This window comes from Chiloscyllium plagiosum, unplaced genomic scaffold, assembly GCF_037043375.1.
Source record: "Chiloscyllium plagiosum isolate Xiang-an unplaced genomic scaffold, Cpla_swu_hap1 HiC_scaffold_3, whole genome shotgun sequence".
Classification (NCBI taxonomy): Eukaryota; Metazoa; Chordata; class Chondrichthyes; order Orectolobiformes; family Hemiscylliidae; genus Chiloscyllium; species Chiloscyllium plagiosum.
In genome coordinates, this window is record NW_028270141.1 from 76,760,431 (window position 1) to 76,776,415 (window position 15,985).

Consider the following 15,985-nt stretch of genomic DNA (forward strand, 5'->3'; position numbering starts at 1 on the left):
CATTGAGGAGATAGCGGTGAGCTGCTTTCTTAAACTGCGGCAATTTTTGTGATATTGATACATCCACAGTGTTGTTATGGAAAAATTCCAGGATTTTGACCCAGCAGCAGTGATGAAATAGTGATATAACCCCATATCAGGATGGTTTGTTGATTAGGAGGAAGGTTGCATGTGGTTTTCCCATGTATTTACTGTCCTTGTCATTCTAGGTGGTCATGGGCATGGAAGCTGTTGTCTAAGGAGCATTGGCAAGTTGCTGCACTACATATTGTGGATGGTACACAGATCAGGCACATTGGTGATGGAGGAGTGAGTATTGAAGCTGTTAAAGATGGTGTCAATCAAGTGATAACTTTGAACTGAATGGTGTTGAATTTCTTGAGTGGTAATGCCATTGAATATCAGGGGAGAAAGGTTGGATTCTCTGTTCTTGAAGATGGTCTTTGCCTAGCACTTTTGTGGTAAAAATGCTGCTTGGCATTTATTAGCTCAAGACTGAAAGCTGTCTAGGTGTTACTGCACCTGGCTACAGACAGCTTCAGGATCTGAGGAATTGCGAACGGTGCTGCACATTGTGTAGTCATCAGTGAACATCCCACTTCCTTATGATGGAGACAAGGTTATTCATGAAGCAATTGAAAATGGTTGGGCTGAAGACACTACCCTGAGGAACTCCAGCAGAGATGTGCTTTGACTGAGGTGAATGACCTTCAACAAGCACAATTTTCATTTTCGTGCTAGGTATGAATCCAAACAATTCCCACTGTTTCCTACAGCTTCCTATTGATTTCAGTTTTACTTGGATTCCTTAATCAATCAAATGCTGCCTTATTGTCAAGTGCAATTACCCTAACTTCCCTTCTTGTTTTAACTCTTTTCCATGCTGTAATCTGACGTCAAGAGCTGAGCAGGCCTGAATCCTAAACTGAGCATTAGTGAGCAGATTATTCCTAAGCAGTTATTGCTTGATAGCACTGTTTATAATAAGTTTCATCACTGTTCTGATGATTGAAAGTAGACTGATGGACAGTGATTGGCTGGAGTGGATGCATCCTGCTTTCTGTGCACAGGACACATCAGGCCAGTTCGAATGAATGGATATGCTGAGAGGATGGTTCCCCCATGGGAGAGACTAGGAGCACAAGGCATAGAATAAAGGAGCACCAATTTAAGACTGAGGTAAGGTGGAATTTCTTCTCTCAGAGAGTTGTGAATCTTTGGAATTCCTTCCCACAAAGAGTTGTGGAGGCAATATCCTTGTGTGTATTTAAGGCTGAGATAGATAAGATTCTTAACCAGTAGGTGAATCAAGGTTATGAGAAAAGGCAGGAAAGTGTGCAAGGGGAATATCAGATGAGCCATGCTCCTATCAAATGGCAGAGCAAGCCCCAGAGACTGAACAACATACACTTGTTCTTATTTCTAATGGTCTTATTTTGGGTATCTGCCACGGAAAAAACTTTGATGGAGGGAAATCAATGTGTCACTTAACGAAAGGATGCACCATGAGTCTTTGACCAGAATGAAAGTGACAAACCCTGTTAGTTTTAAGTGGTCAAAATCCATTCTTTCAGACTGTTACGTAGTCTTCAGAACCTACCATTATCAGCAGAGGAAAGACAGATGACAACTGTGTTTTTTTTTAATTCGTAGGGTTTTATTGAGAAAACAATCACTTTTTTTGGTGGGTTTATTCAGAGATAACTTTTGTAGCAATGGGTGGTTAGGTTTGTAAGCAGTTTATTTCTTCAAGAAATACAGCACAAAAGTTAAAGATTGACTTGGTCTATAAGGATATCTCACTGTCTCACCTTTCAGACATTGTTTACTTGAACTGATATTTTGTACTTACTTTGTAAAACTTGAGATTAAACTACTTTACAATTTTATCTATTAGTATTTCTGAACTTTCTGGATTAGTTTATGTCATATGGTTTTCAACACTTCCCCACTGTGTTCCTTGTTTTAAAATAACTTGCTCCAAGTACTCACAGGCAGAAAACACATTGAGCAGATGGCCTTTCAGACAAAGAGTCATCAATAGGTGTTTGATTTAATAAGGGATTTGGATCAAATAAGCAAGATTTCAGGCGACGAACTCAGGGCATCTTTCATGAGGACATGACCGCATACATCCCTCTATAATAAACAAGTAGGCAAGGATTATATGATAAAATGTTTTGCTATCTCAATGGTTAGCGATAAAACACAATGAAGTGGTGTGATGTATAATTAGTGATTAATAATTAAAGACATCTTAAAAGTTCAAACCTATTGTTTGGGATATTTGCAATGATAATTAATCGCTGGAAAGTGACACTACATGCAAAAGCTGATACACAAATTGCTTTATCGGTACCATTTTCTCTTGGGAGCTATCTATGGAATGGGTGAGTTAAGACAGACAAGCAGTTTTAAGAGCAATGATCTTATAAGTTGAGTGACATATAAAAGAATAAATTAATAGATAATGGAAGTGAGCATACAGTACCCATGCATTCCAAAATTAACCATAATTTGTTCATGCACTGTACATGCATTCCAAACCTAACCATAATTTGTTCATGCACTGTACATGCATGCCCCATGCTTCAGAGACATCTCTAATGTTATGAGTTCTAGTTTAGAAAGGGTTAATAAGTCCTACTTTCCAGAGTTGTGTTTGCAGGAAGCAGATATCAGAAGGAATACAGAAGAAAGAGGATTTACATGTATCTGGAAAGGCAAGGATTGATTAGAGATAGTCAATATGACTTTGTGTGTGGGAACTCTCTCACTAACTTGATTGAATTTTTTGAAAAAGTGACAATGAAGATTAATTAAGAGGGTGGTGGGTGTTGTCTGTATGGACTTCAGTAAAGCATTTGACAGGGTTTTGTATGGTAGACTGGTTAGATCACAAACGTGAATGGATCCCCAGGACCTGATCGGTGTACCCTAGAAGTCTGTGGGAAGCTAGGGAAGTGATTGCTGGACCTCCTGCTGAGATATTAATATCATTGGTAGTTACAGATGAGGTGCTGGAAGACTGGAGGTTGGCTAACGTGGTTCCACTGTTTACGAAAGGTGGTAAGGACAAGCCAAGGAAGTATAGACCAGTGAGCCTGACATCGGTGGTGGGCAAGTTGTTGGATGGAATCCTGAGGGGCAGGACTTACACATATTTGGAAAGGCAAGGACTGATTAGGGAGAGTCAACATAGATTTGTGTGTAGGACGTCATGTCTCACTTAATTGATTGAGTTTTTTGATGAAGTAACAAAGAGGGCCAATGACGACAGAGCAGTGGACGTGATCTATATGGATTTCAGTAAGGTGTTTGACAAGGTTCCTCATGGTAGACTGCTAACAAGGTTAGATTAGATGGAATACAGGGAGAACAGGCTTGAAGGTAGAAGCTTGAAGCTTGAAGGTATCCGTTGCTCCCAATGCGGTTTCCTCTACATTGGGGAGACTGGACACCTCCTAGCAGTGCGCTTTAGGGAATACCTCTGGGACACCTGCACCAATCAACCACAACACCCTGTGGCCCAACATTTCAACTCCCCCTCCCACTCTGCCGAGGACATGGAGGTCCTGGGCCTCCTTCACCGCCATTCCCTCACCACCAGACGCCTGGAGGAAGAACGCCTCATCTTCCGCCTCGGAACACTTCAACCCCAGAGCATCATTGTGGACTTCAACAGTTTCCTCATTTCCCCTTCCCCCACCTCACCCCAGTTCCAAACTTCCAGCTCAGCACTGTCCCCATGACTTGTCCTACCTGCCTATCTTCTTTTCCACCTATCCACTCCACCCCTCCTCCCCCCTGACCTATCATCTTCATCTCCTCCCCCACTCACCTATTGTACTCTATTCTACTTTCTCCACACCCCACCCTCCTCTCACTTATCTCTCCACCCTTCAGGCTCTCTGCCTGTATTCCTGATGAAGGGCTTTTGCCCGAAACATCGATTTTACTGCACCTCGTATGCTGCCTGAACTGCTGTGCTCTTCCAGCATCACTCTAATCTAGATTGAAGGTTGAAGATCTGGTGGTGGTGGTGGAGGGTTGCTTTACAGATTGCAGGCCTGTGACCAGTGTGTGCCACAAGATTTGGTGCTGAGTCCACTGCTTTTTGTCACTTATATAAATGATTTGGAAGTGAGTACAGGAGGTATAATTAATAAGTTTGCAGATTACACCAAAATTGGAGGTGTAGTGGACAGTGAAGAAGGTTTCCTCAGAGTACAATGGGATCTTGATCAGGTGGGCCAATGGGCCGAGGAGTGGCAGATGGAGTTTAATTTAAATAAATGTAAGGTGCTACATTTTGGAAAGGCAAATCAGGGCAGGACATATATACAGGTCCTGGGGAGTGTTGCTGAACAAAGAGACCTTGGAGTGCAGGTTCATACTTCCTTGAAAGCGGAGTCACAGGTAGATAGGATAGTGAAGAAGGTGTTTGGTATGCTTCCCTTTATTGGTCAAAGCATTGTGTATAAGGGTTGGGAGGTCATGTTGCGGCTGTATAGGACATTGGTTTGACCACTTTTGAAATATTGTGTGCAATTCTGGTCTCTGTACTGTAGGAAGGATGTTGTGAAACTTGAAAGGGTTCAGAAAAGATTTACAAGGATGTTGTCAGGGTTGGAAGGTTTGAGTTATAGGGAGAGGCTGAATAGGATGGGGGCTATTTTCCTGGAGCGTCAGAGGCTGAGGGGTGACCTTACAGAGGTTTACAAAATCATGAGGGGCATGGCTAAGGTAAATAGACAAGGTCATTTCCCTGGAGTGGGGGAGTCCAGAACTAGAGGGCATAGGTTTCAAGTGAAAGGGGAAAGATTTTAAAACAGACCTAAGGGCAACCTTTGCACACAGAGGGTGGTGCGTGTATGGAATGAACTGCCAGAGGAAGTGGTGGAGACTGGTACAATTACAACATTTAAAAGGTACCTGGATGGGCATATGATTAGGAAAGGTTTGGAGGGATATGGTCCAAGTGCTGGCAAATGGGATTCGATTAATTTCGGATATCTGGTGGGTAAGAATGAGTTGCACTGAAGGGTCAGTATCCGTAGTGTACATCTGTATGACTCTATGACATGGGATCCAGGGGAAGCTAACTAATTCAATACAAAATTGGTCAAAGATAGGAGATGGAGGGTGGTAGTGGAGGGTTTCTTTTCAGTCTGGAGGCCTGTGTTGAGCAGTGTGCTGCAAGAGTCGGTGCTGGGTCCACTGCTTTTTGTCATTTACATAAAAGATTTAGATATAAATATAGGATATATGGTTAGTAAGTGTACAAGTGACACATAATTGGAGGTGTAGTGGACAGGGAGGAAAGTTATCTCAGAGTACAACGGGACCTTCATCAGATGGGCCAATGGGCCAAGGGGTGACAGATGGAGTTTAATTTAGATAAATGTGAGGTGTTACATTTTGGAAAGGCAAATCAGGGCAAGACTTACACACTTAATAGGTGCCTAGGGAGTGTTGCTGAACAAAGAAACCTTGGAGTGCAGGTTCATAGTTCCTTGAAAGTAGAGATCACAGATTATTAGGATAGTGAAGGAGACATTTGATATGCTTGCCTTTAATGGTCAGTGCATTGAGTATATGAGTTGGGATGTCATGTTGAGGCTATACAGAGTATTGGTTCGGCCACTTTTGGAATAATGTGTTCAATTCTGGTCTCCCTGCAAGAGGAAAGATGTTGTTAAACTGGAAAAGGTGCAGAACAAATTCACAAAGATGTTGCCAGGACTGGAGTGTTTGAACCACAGTGACTGGCTGAATAGGCTGGCGTTGTTTTCCCTGGAGTGTCAAGAGTTGAAGGGGACCTTTTAGAAGTTTATAAAATAAATGAAGGGCATTGATAGGGTGAATAGACAAGGTCTTTCTTCCATGGTGATGGAGTCCAAAACTACAGGGCATATGTTTAAGGTGAGAGGGAAAGATTTTAACCAGACTTAAGTGGCAATTGTTTCATTTCTGAAGGTGGTGCATGTATGGAATGAGCTGCCAGAGGAAGTGGTGGAGGCTAGTATAATTACAACATTTAAAAGACATCTGGATGGATAGATGAATAGGAAGTGTTGCTGAACAAAGAGACCTTGGAGTGCAGGTTCATAGCTCCTTGAAAGTGGAGTCGCAGGTAGATAGGATAATGAAGAAGGCATTTGGTATGCTTTCCTTTGTTGGTCAGAGTATTGAGTATAGGAGTTAGGAGGTCATGTTGCAGCTGTACCTGAATATTGCATACAATTCTGGTCTCCTTCCTATCGGAAAGATGTTGTGAAACTTGAAAGGGTTCAGAAAAGATTTACAAGGATGTTGCCAGGGTTGGAGGATCTGAGCTACAGGGAGAGGCTGAACAGGCTGGGGCTGTTTTCCCTGGAGCTTTGGAGGCTGAGGGGTGACCTTATAAAGGTTTACAAAATTATGAGGGTCATGGATAGGATAAATAGGCAAAGTCTTTTTCCTGGGATTGGGGAGTTCAGAACTAGAGGGCATAGGTTTTGGGTGAGAGGGGAAAGATATAAAAGAGACCTAAGGGGCAACCTTTTCACGCAGAGGGTGGTACGTGTATGGAATGAGCTGCCAGAGGATGTGGTGGAAGCTGGTACAATTGCAACATTTAAGAGGCATTTGGATGGGTATATGAATAGGAAGGGTTTGGAGGGATATGGGCCAGGTGCTGGCAGGTGGGACTAGATTGGGTTGGGATATCTGGTCGGCATGGATGTGTTGGACTGAAGGGTCTGTTTCCATGCTGTACATCTCTATGACTCTATGACTCTAAGCGTTTAGAGGGATTTGGGCCACTTGCTGGCAAATGGAACTAGAATAATTTAGGAAATTTGGTTGGCATGGATGAGTTAGACTCAAGGGTCTTTTTCCGTTCTCTATGACTCTATGTTGAGATAGCACCCTACCAATTGAGAGATCTGGTATTTTGTTGTGCAGCATTTGACTCTACTGCCTGGTTAAGTGTAATTTCTGTTGTGCCTGTTATGATAATTTATTAAACTGGTAAACCTAGTCTGAACACACTTGTACTTGGAGTGGTGTTGCATATAGTCAGATCCTGAAAGGAACAATTATATTCAAATTGGCTTTAAAAATCCTACATTGATGTATGGTAGCAAGTTGGCAGCAAGATCCCTTATCTTAAATATTAATTCACAGCCCCACCACTACCTCTTCTCTCTCTTTGTAAAAGAACAATATTGACTTTTTTAAAATCTCTATTTTTTTTTCTTCAGCAATCCAAATCATAATCTTAACCTAGACTATTAGATGGATCCCAGTGCACCATGATAGTTGGCTTTTTCTTAATTCAACTAATGTCTGAAAACTCAGGACTGGGCTGGTTTGGCTTATTTGGCTGGTTTATTGAAGAGGCATTATGGTAGCAGGTAGTGAATTGTAACAACAATGCAGGCAAAAGTAAGGACTGCAGATGCTGGAAATCAGAATCTCGAGTGTTGCTGGAAAAGCACAGCAGGTCAGGCAGCATCCGAGGAGCAGGAAAATTGATGTTTCAGGCAAAAGCCCTTCATCAGGACTGAAGGCAGGGAGCCTCCAGGGTGGAGAGATAAATGGGAAGGGGGGTGGGAGTGGGGAGAAGGTAGCAAAGAGTACAATAGGTGGATGGAGGTGGGGATGAAGGTGATAGGTCAGAGAGGAGGGTGGAGCGGATAGGTGGGAAGGAAGATTGGCAGGTAGGACAGGTCACGAGGATGGTGCTGAACTGGAAAGTTGGAACTGGAATAAGTTGGGGGGAGGGGAAATGAGGAAACTGGTGAAGTCCACATTGATGCCCGGGGGTTGAAGTGTTCTGAGGCGGAAGATGAAGCGTTCTTCCTCCAGGCGTCGGGTGGTGAGGGAGCGGAGGTGGAGGAGGCCCAAGACCTGCATGTCCTCAGCTGAGTGGGAGAGGGAGTTGAAATGTTGGGCCACAGGGCAGTGTGGTTGATTGGTGCGGGTGTCCCAGAGATATTCCCTAAAGTGCTCTGTGAGAAGGTGTCCAGTCTCCCCAATGTTGAGGAGACTGCATTGGGAGCAACGGATACAATAAATGATATTGGTGGATGTGCAGGTGAAACTTTGATAGATGTAGAAGGCTCCTTTGGGGCCTTGGATGGAGGTTGGGGGGGGGGGGGTGGTGGGCACAGGTTTTACAATTCCAGCGGTGGTAGGGGAAGGTGCCAGGAGGGGAGGGTGGATTGTTGGGGAGCGTGGACCTGACCAGGTAGTCACTGTAAGAATAATGCAAACAAACAAGTAATCTTGATTCATGAAATTAACAATCATGAAGTGAAAACACAACAGAAAGTAAAAGAAGGAATGCACAGTTATGATCATTTCAGTGTATTGTTAATTACAATAGTCAGCGAAATGTAGCCCCCCAACCCTTAGTTTAGGGAATAGAAATGAAAGGCATACAACACTCTAAAATTTATGTTTAGGTCCAGAGATCAAATTGGCAGATTGAGTTCATAAAATTGTCCTTCATTTACTTGCTATTTGTGAGTTTTATAAAATAGGAAATTGAACTTGAAATGTGAGAAAATCCAATATAAGGTGACCATAATCTCATCTCTGCTCCAGCTTCCTCTCCCCACCTTTACTCCAGTAGTTTGGTTAGAGGCTGCGATAACTTCATTCCCAAAAGTCCATTCTGGGCTCTCAAATTTTCATTGTAGTTAAAACAAAGTATACATACAGAAAATTTGTGGGAGATAGTTACTAAATTAGCCGCACTATTTTTTCTCTGCGATTTTATAATGACAGGCATTGTTGCTTACGTACTCATGTTTGTAATCCTATTAGCAAACTAGTAAATCACAGAAAGGATGAAATAGCAGAAAATAAAATTACACCAGTCCGTCATTCTGCCCAACAAAATAATTTTCAGTAAGTTAGCCACTTAATATTGGGACAAAATTAATTTAGTTAGAAATCAAGATTACCAGTGTTATAATTTTGCCATTCTTCACTTTCTTAAATCATGGTTTTTCAAACATTCACTTCTAGAGAGCTATGGTGTGCCTCCTGTGAACTCAAGCTGCAGTTTATAGCCTGTACATGTGGGATAACAGACAATACGATGAACAGTGTTCTCCTTTATCATTGAAAAATTCTATTTACTCCTGACCTCACAAAACCAACAGAAAAGCACTGTGTTGATAATCTATTTTAGGCTGAACTACTAATTTTACTAAGGAGATTATACTGAACAAAAATAGATCAGCAGATTATAACAAATTGCCTGCCATCAATGGATAAATTAACCTGTTCTCTGAACCTATCACAATAAATTATTTCAGTAAAAATATTTTATCAGAACTGTTTATATGAAATTTTGTTTTGTGATTTGGCTGAAATAAACAAACCAAACTATCTCAGCAGCTTTTATGTTCAGGCAAACTTTGAAAGCTTGCGGCTGAAGTGTTGCTAAACAAACCAAGATAAAAATACAAAAGTAGTCCAAGGATAAATTACATATTGATGCAGACTGACACCTAGTGTACAAGTGTGGTATTTTAAAAATTAGCTAACTTATTATTTCCTTTTGGGATGTGGGCGTTGCAGGCTGGCCAGCATTTATTGCCTGTCCCTAGTCATCCTTGAGAAGATAGTGATTAGCTACCTTCTTAAACCGCTGCAGTCCATGAGCTGTCAGTCAGGAGGTAATACATTTAAAGCAGTTATTTGATGCCCTTTAAATTGTACTTCTTTTACTTTCAAAAATACACTTCATTCATAAAAATAACTTTATATACATCACATATATATGTCACTTAAGCAATTCAGCTTGAATCCTTTCTGATGGACTCAGCAAAGGGCTCTATACAACACACAAACAAGGCAGGAGAGAGTGGGCAGCCCTGCCTGACTCTGGATCTGATCAGGAACTTTTCTGATTCCCACCCATTAACTGAGAGTCCATTAATGATGTTGGTTAGAGCATTCAGACCCAGCCTCAGATTCCTTCCCCAATGCCCAATTTGGACAGCACATCCACAAGTAGGTGTCAAAGGCCTTCCCCTGGTCCAGGCTGATGAGGCAGCCGTTTACACCCCATGTCCTGCACACATGTGATCATATCCCTGAGGAACGCAAAGCTCTCTGAGATCGTCCTGCCGATACAGCACAGGTTTCACTGGGGCCCATGATGCAGCCCAAGAATGGCTGGCCTGGGTGTCTCCAGCAGCAGTGGGAGCTGCTGCAGGATGGCCACATTTCACTCTTTACCACCGGGGCATACACGTTAAGTCTTCTCAGGGGAGCATTTCTGTCCATGACATCTACTACAAGGAGGCACTCGCTTACCACCTCCATAACCTGAGAGTTGATGAAGTTGCCTCCTCAGAAATTTACTTACCTGCGGTGCCTGAAGTTAAATTCCTGACCTTTTCAATACTCTCTGACCTATTGCAAGTTTTTAGACATGTCAACAGTTCCAAACCACAACTGCCCAAATCTTCAGATCTGGGTCAGTGTTCCTATTTTGGTAAGCTGCGCACGGTCACATCCGGAGGGCGACATAGACCGAGTGAATATATAGTTTGGGAACTTTGGAGACATTTTAGGAAATCAAAGGGGAACAATGTTTTTTAATGCTTTGTTGGCTCACAGATTGTAAGTCTTTTTTAATAGAATAAATTGAAGCCCAGTTTCAGGGTCCAACACAAAACAGTAACATCGCTGAAGATCATAAGGTTCATTGTTCGGTAACAGTTGCTACTTTGCCTGTCTAGGTATAGGTTACTTTCAGATTGAAGGTAAATAGGATAAATATTTACAGATTACAGACTAAAAGACAAGTAGGATTTTTTAAAAGATCTAAATAAAAATGAAGATGCCAGGTGATGTATCTGATGCACCCCATTGTGGTTCATAGTGACCACATCTGTAGCAAGTGCTAGTTGTTTGAGGAACTCCTGCTCAGGGTTGGTGAGTTGGAGTCTGAGCTTTGACATGTGAGGATGCTGCATTTCAGGAGGCACTCACATCCCTTAGATGAACTACTTTGAACTTAGTCAGTGGTCAGTGTCAGGAGGATGAGACAGGTCAAGGGATCCAGAAAAGAGTGCTGAAGGAACATCAACCCATGAGCTTGTCCACCAGGTTTGAAATTCTTGCTCCCTTGCAGATGACAGTAAGGGCTGTGGAGAGAATGTGCAAATTGACCATAGCATCATGGTACAGGGAGTCATTCAATATGCGGGAGGCAGGGCTGTGCGTGAGAAAAGAGAAATGTAGTTGGAATTGGGGATAGTACAGTCAAAGGAATGGAAACTATTCTCTATGGCCAGGATCGAGAGTCCCAAAGTCCCAGATATTGTCTGCCTGGTGCCTGTGTTCAGGATATGTCATCTGGGCTGCAGAGGAAAGAGATAGAAAAAGGTAAAAGATTCTGCTGAGGGAATATGAGCAGCTGGAGACTAAATTAAAAAGCAGAAACAAAAAGACAATAATCTCTGAATTTCAGTCTGAGACATGAGCTAATGGCACAGTGTCAACAAGATTATAGATGGTAAACATATGGTTCAGAGAATGATGTGGGAGAAACAGGTTTGAATTCATGGGACATTGGCACCAGTACTGTAAATGGAGAGAGCAGTTCCAATAGGATGGGGTCCACCTGAAGCATGCTGGGACCAGAGTCCAGGCAAATAAAAATAACCAAGCCTTTAAGTTAAATAGTGGGAGCTGGGTTCAGCTGCCATTGGAAAACCGTAACATTAGAAAAAAGGTAAAGGGGAGAAGGGCTCTGGAGAGGTTGTTAACATTCCTAGAACAAGTAATAGGACAGAGAGTATTGAAAAGGTCAGGAATTTAACTTCAGGTACCGCAGATAAGGGAACATCTAAGAGTAGAGGGTCCAGAGGAGGTTTACAACAATGATCCCGGGCTTATCATAGAAGAAGTGGTTGAGGACTCTGTATCTGTGCTTTATGGAGTTTTGAAGGATGAAGAGGGATCTTATTGAAACTCACAGAACACTGAAAGGCCTGGACAAAACTAACATAGAGAAGATCTTTCCACAAGTAGGAAAGACTAAGACCTGAGGGCACAGATTCAGAGTAAAGGGACAACTCTTTAGAACTGAGGTGAGGAGAAATATCTTCAGCCAGAGGGTGGGGAATCTGTGGAACTCATTGCCCAGAATGCTGTGGAACCGAAGACATTGAGTGTCATTGAGAGGAAGATAGATCATTTCTTGATTAGTATGGGGATCAAAAGCCCTGAGGAGATGGCAGATGAGAAACATGTCAGTCATGATCGAATGGCAGAGCAGATTCAATGAGGCCAGCAAGACTAATTCTGGTCCTATATCATATGATCATATAGATTAGACAAAAGGTTGCCTATTTACCTTCCACAACCTTTTAGACCTGAATTCTGATATAGAATACATCCCAATAAATGCAGTCAAGGGATGTCAAGTTGGGGTGGAATAGTGACCAAGTGTATGTGGTAGGGTTGGGTGTCGGGGTCTGGTCAGATCCATAGATGCTGATGATAGACCGATAGACATTGAAATAAAGTTGGTCTTGATTGTGCTGACTCAGAAACCAGGTGCCCCACAATGAGAAGATGATGGGAGCAGACTTACTTGATCCAGTGTGGGAGTTCCACACCCACCTGGAAAATCTGGGCAATCTGACTGGCAGCTGCTCTATAATCACAGCTACACTAGGACCAAGAGGCAGCCATGTTTGTGTTAAATCCTGAGGAAGTTGTATCATGGAGGTTTGTAAAGAGTTTTAGATGGACCTTCTGTGTAAAGCAAGGGAGTGAAGGAGGTAGGGGCCAGGTTTCAGAGGCCACAGTGGAGGCTTAAAGGCAATTATGATCTTGGACGGTGGGTCTATTGCCATGAGGATCCCCTCCTCAAAGGAGGTATGCCCCCTTCTCTCTGACAGTAACATTCACAGTGAAACCTACTGGGATGTCCTCCTTGCTTCTGCTTTCCCCTGTTGTATGTTAAATAGTAGCAGTGGCAGAATGAAGCTCTTCGTTAATTGGTCACATAAGGGTCTCCATAGGTTGAAGAGCAGGTGGGTGGGTCAGTTACTTGATTCCTTTGCTATCCAATGGAATATGGGAGACAGTTTGGGGCTGGAAAGGAACATGATAGGAACACCAGCCACATTATTTTATAAACTTCTTTGCTTTCAGTATGCTGGCAGAAGGGTAGTAACATTCAGACCTGTGAGTTGATCTGCTGTCTGGCACATACACTCCAAGGTAGGATGTCAAATTTTCAGCACTGTCAAAGACTTGCACCTGCTGTCTGTGATAGAATGGTTGGATATGTATCTGACAGTGGCAAGATATCCAATTTCATTGCAATAATCCACAGTATCAATTGAGGATGTGTTGTGGGTCCCCAACTCTTCAATGTCTGTTTTGTTGCATTGATTAAGGAAGCCACTAGAGATATATCTGAAGAAATCAAAATAAGGTTGCTTCAGGAACATCGTCACTTCTGTAGACTGCATGCCTCCACCAACATTAGAGGAAATAGTCAGAAAGCTTCTGTATTCAGATAATCATGTCCTTGGAGATCTCTCTCTACAGATACTACGAGATCTCTTGATTTTTTTCCAGCACATTCTGCTTTTATTTCAGATCTCCAGCATCCACAATTTTTTGCTTTCAATTTAAATGGACATTTCCCATATGGAGGACGCCTCAAAATCCCCAAGTATATCTCCTTTGAGGAACTGTCCCAGAATACTAATATCAAGGTGGTCAGTACATACAACAAAGAGTCACCTTAAAAAAATCCTGAAATAAGTGCATTGCAGAACAACACTCTTTGGAAAGTATTGTTGGTCATGTGAAGGCACACACTGAAGTCTGGTTCAGCAAATTTTGAAGACCATCTGGATGAAGTACAATGTGGGAAACTGTGAGGATATTCACATTGGTAGTTTGAATAAAAAACAGAATTAAAAAAAAAATGAAACCTTTAGCATGCAGATTCAACAACTGATTAGAAAAGCAAATGGCATGTTCAACTTTATTGTCAGGGAGTGGAGCACAAAAGTAAGGAAAATTTAGTATAACTCCTCAAGACGTTGGTGAGACAATGCCTGAAATAACATATGCAGTTTTGATCTACATACTCTAGGAAGGATATACTTGCATTGAAGACAGTACAGTCAGGTTTCAGTAGATTGCATTGTGAAGAAGAACTTGAAACATTAACTCTGCTTCTCTCTCCACAGTTGCTGCTAGATCTGCTGAGTTTCTCCAGCTTCTGTGTTTGTTACACGAGATTGGTTTCTGGGATAAGGGTTGTCCTAAGTTGAGAGGCTAAATAAATTTGGCCTATCTCTGCTGGAGTTTCAAAGAATGAAAGATGATAGGATTTTAACAGACAAGATTCAATTAAATTATCCACAATAATACTTCAAATAATAGAAAAACAGACATGTTGAAAGTAAAGTATAAAACAAAGTACCATGACAAATCTTCTGAATCTGAGCAGACAGTGGCAGATGTAATGAATTGGATTGGGTGGATGTGGACAAAATGAGCCTGCAATGAGCATACTGGTACAGGTGCCAAGAGACAGAGGAAATTGGCCGTTTGGGATTGATGCTCATAATTAGCAAGGAATGGGTCTTTTGGCCATTTGGGATTGGGAAATTGGCCGTTTGGGATTGATACTCAAAAGTAGCAAGGAATGGGTCTTTTGGACAAAGGTGTAGATGTAAACTGTTGGCATATCCAAATAGGATTCAAGTACAAAGCAGGGTCAAGATTGCAGAATCTAGAGGAATAATGGCAGGCTTTTAAGGAGGTAAAGTACTTGAGAAGAAGAAATGAAAAGTGATAGCACTGAAAGACAGGAAGAGAAAGAGGGGAAAGAAAGAACAAGTGGAGCAAACAGAAGTCAAAAAAATGACATTGAAATACTCGACTGGGATCTGGAGCTGCAGTCTGGGCGTGCACATGAATAAGCAAAGCAGCAAATAGGATTATATATGCTTGACATGTGATGTGCTGATATGTTGCATTTGCAGAATGTGGAAGCTCCTGAGCGCAGATGTGACCCAGGATAAACAAGTCTGCAGTATATGTCTGTGGGAGGGGGCAGCCGAAGCTCAGAGTTCATGAGCTGGAGACATGCAACTTATCAGAGTCATAAGTCTTAAGCAAGGGGTGAACGATAATTGAGGATAGATAGGAATGTTGATTCATCAGTTCAGCCTTCTGAGGGGTTGTTTGATGTTCTCTGCCCCAAATGCATATATTCTAATATTAGGACAGACAAGTCAGAATTGTAAACAGAGGCAAAGGGCCTGACTGCCACAGTACCTTAGCATTTTGTTTTCTTACCTTCTGTTTTTATACATACTAAACAAGGAAATGTATTTGAATATTGCCACTTCTAGCACCATTGTGCAGACTATGTTGATTGCCCAGGGGCAGGCAATGTTGTATCACATATCGTTCTCTCCAATATTGAATGCCGCATGGTTTGCTCTGGTGGTGACCCACAATCCTGCCTGCCCCAGGGATTCAAAGTGCTTCTGCCTAAAGATACCTGAATCAGTGACTCACAAACAAACCTTCTTCTTTTATACTTCAATATTCTACATTGACCTTTTCTACCCCATGACATGAAATAACGAGATACAGAGGTATCTCATTAATACTATTTTTTTGCATTTATTTAAATAAAGAATGTGAAGGATTTTGATCAAACATACATCACCACATTCTCCAATCGTAATTCTTTATGGAGGGGAACTGTGCTCCCAGGTACCATCCCTGTTCTGTGCTAAGTTGCTAGCCTCAATCTGGGCAGTGTAATTATTGCACCACTGCCTGGACTAGAAAAGAGAAAACAAAACTAGCAAGGTTCTTGTTTATAATTATTAGTGAGCATTGTTGGAAATTGCAACTGGAAATAATGGGGAGAACAGGTCCAGGTTTCCCTATGCTCCTTCCTTGAATTAACATGCTGCCAATG

The 15,985-nt window shown here is 42.1% G+C and overlaps 1 protein-coding gene and 1 long non-coding RNA gene across 7 annotated transcripts in view; one reads left to right on the top strand and one right to left on the bottom strand.

The window, feature by feature from the left end:
- The window catches only part of pkib (protein kinase (cAMP-dependent, catalytic) inhibitor beta), an 81,112-nt gene that overhangs the window by 12,046 nt on the left and 53,081 nt on the right, over positions 1-15,985 (bottom strand). Inside the window, exon 1 of one of the 6 annotated variants that reach the window (XM_087976074.1) lies at positions 1,993-2,107. The exons of the other annotated variants lie outside the window; for them this stretch is intronic. The gene's annotated coding sequence lies outside the window, so the exon portion shown is untranslated. Of the gene's footprint in view, positions 1-1,992; positions 2,108-15,985 lie in introns of those variants that run through there. 6 annotated transcript variants of the gene reach the window in all.
- LOC148150607 (uncharacterized) overlaps positions 1,027-15,985 on the top strand; it is a 44,607-nt gene continuing 29,648 nt past the window's right edge. The window contains exon 1 of the long non-coding RNA XR_015753616.1: positions 1,027-1,179. This is a non-coding gene — a long non-coding RNA (uncharacterized LOC148150607). The remainder of the gene's footprint in view (positions 1,180-15,985) is intronic.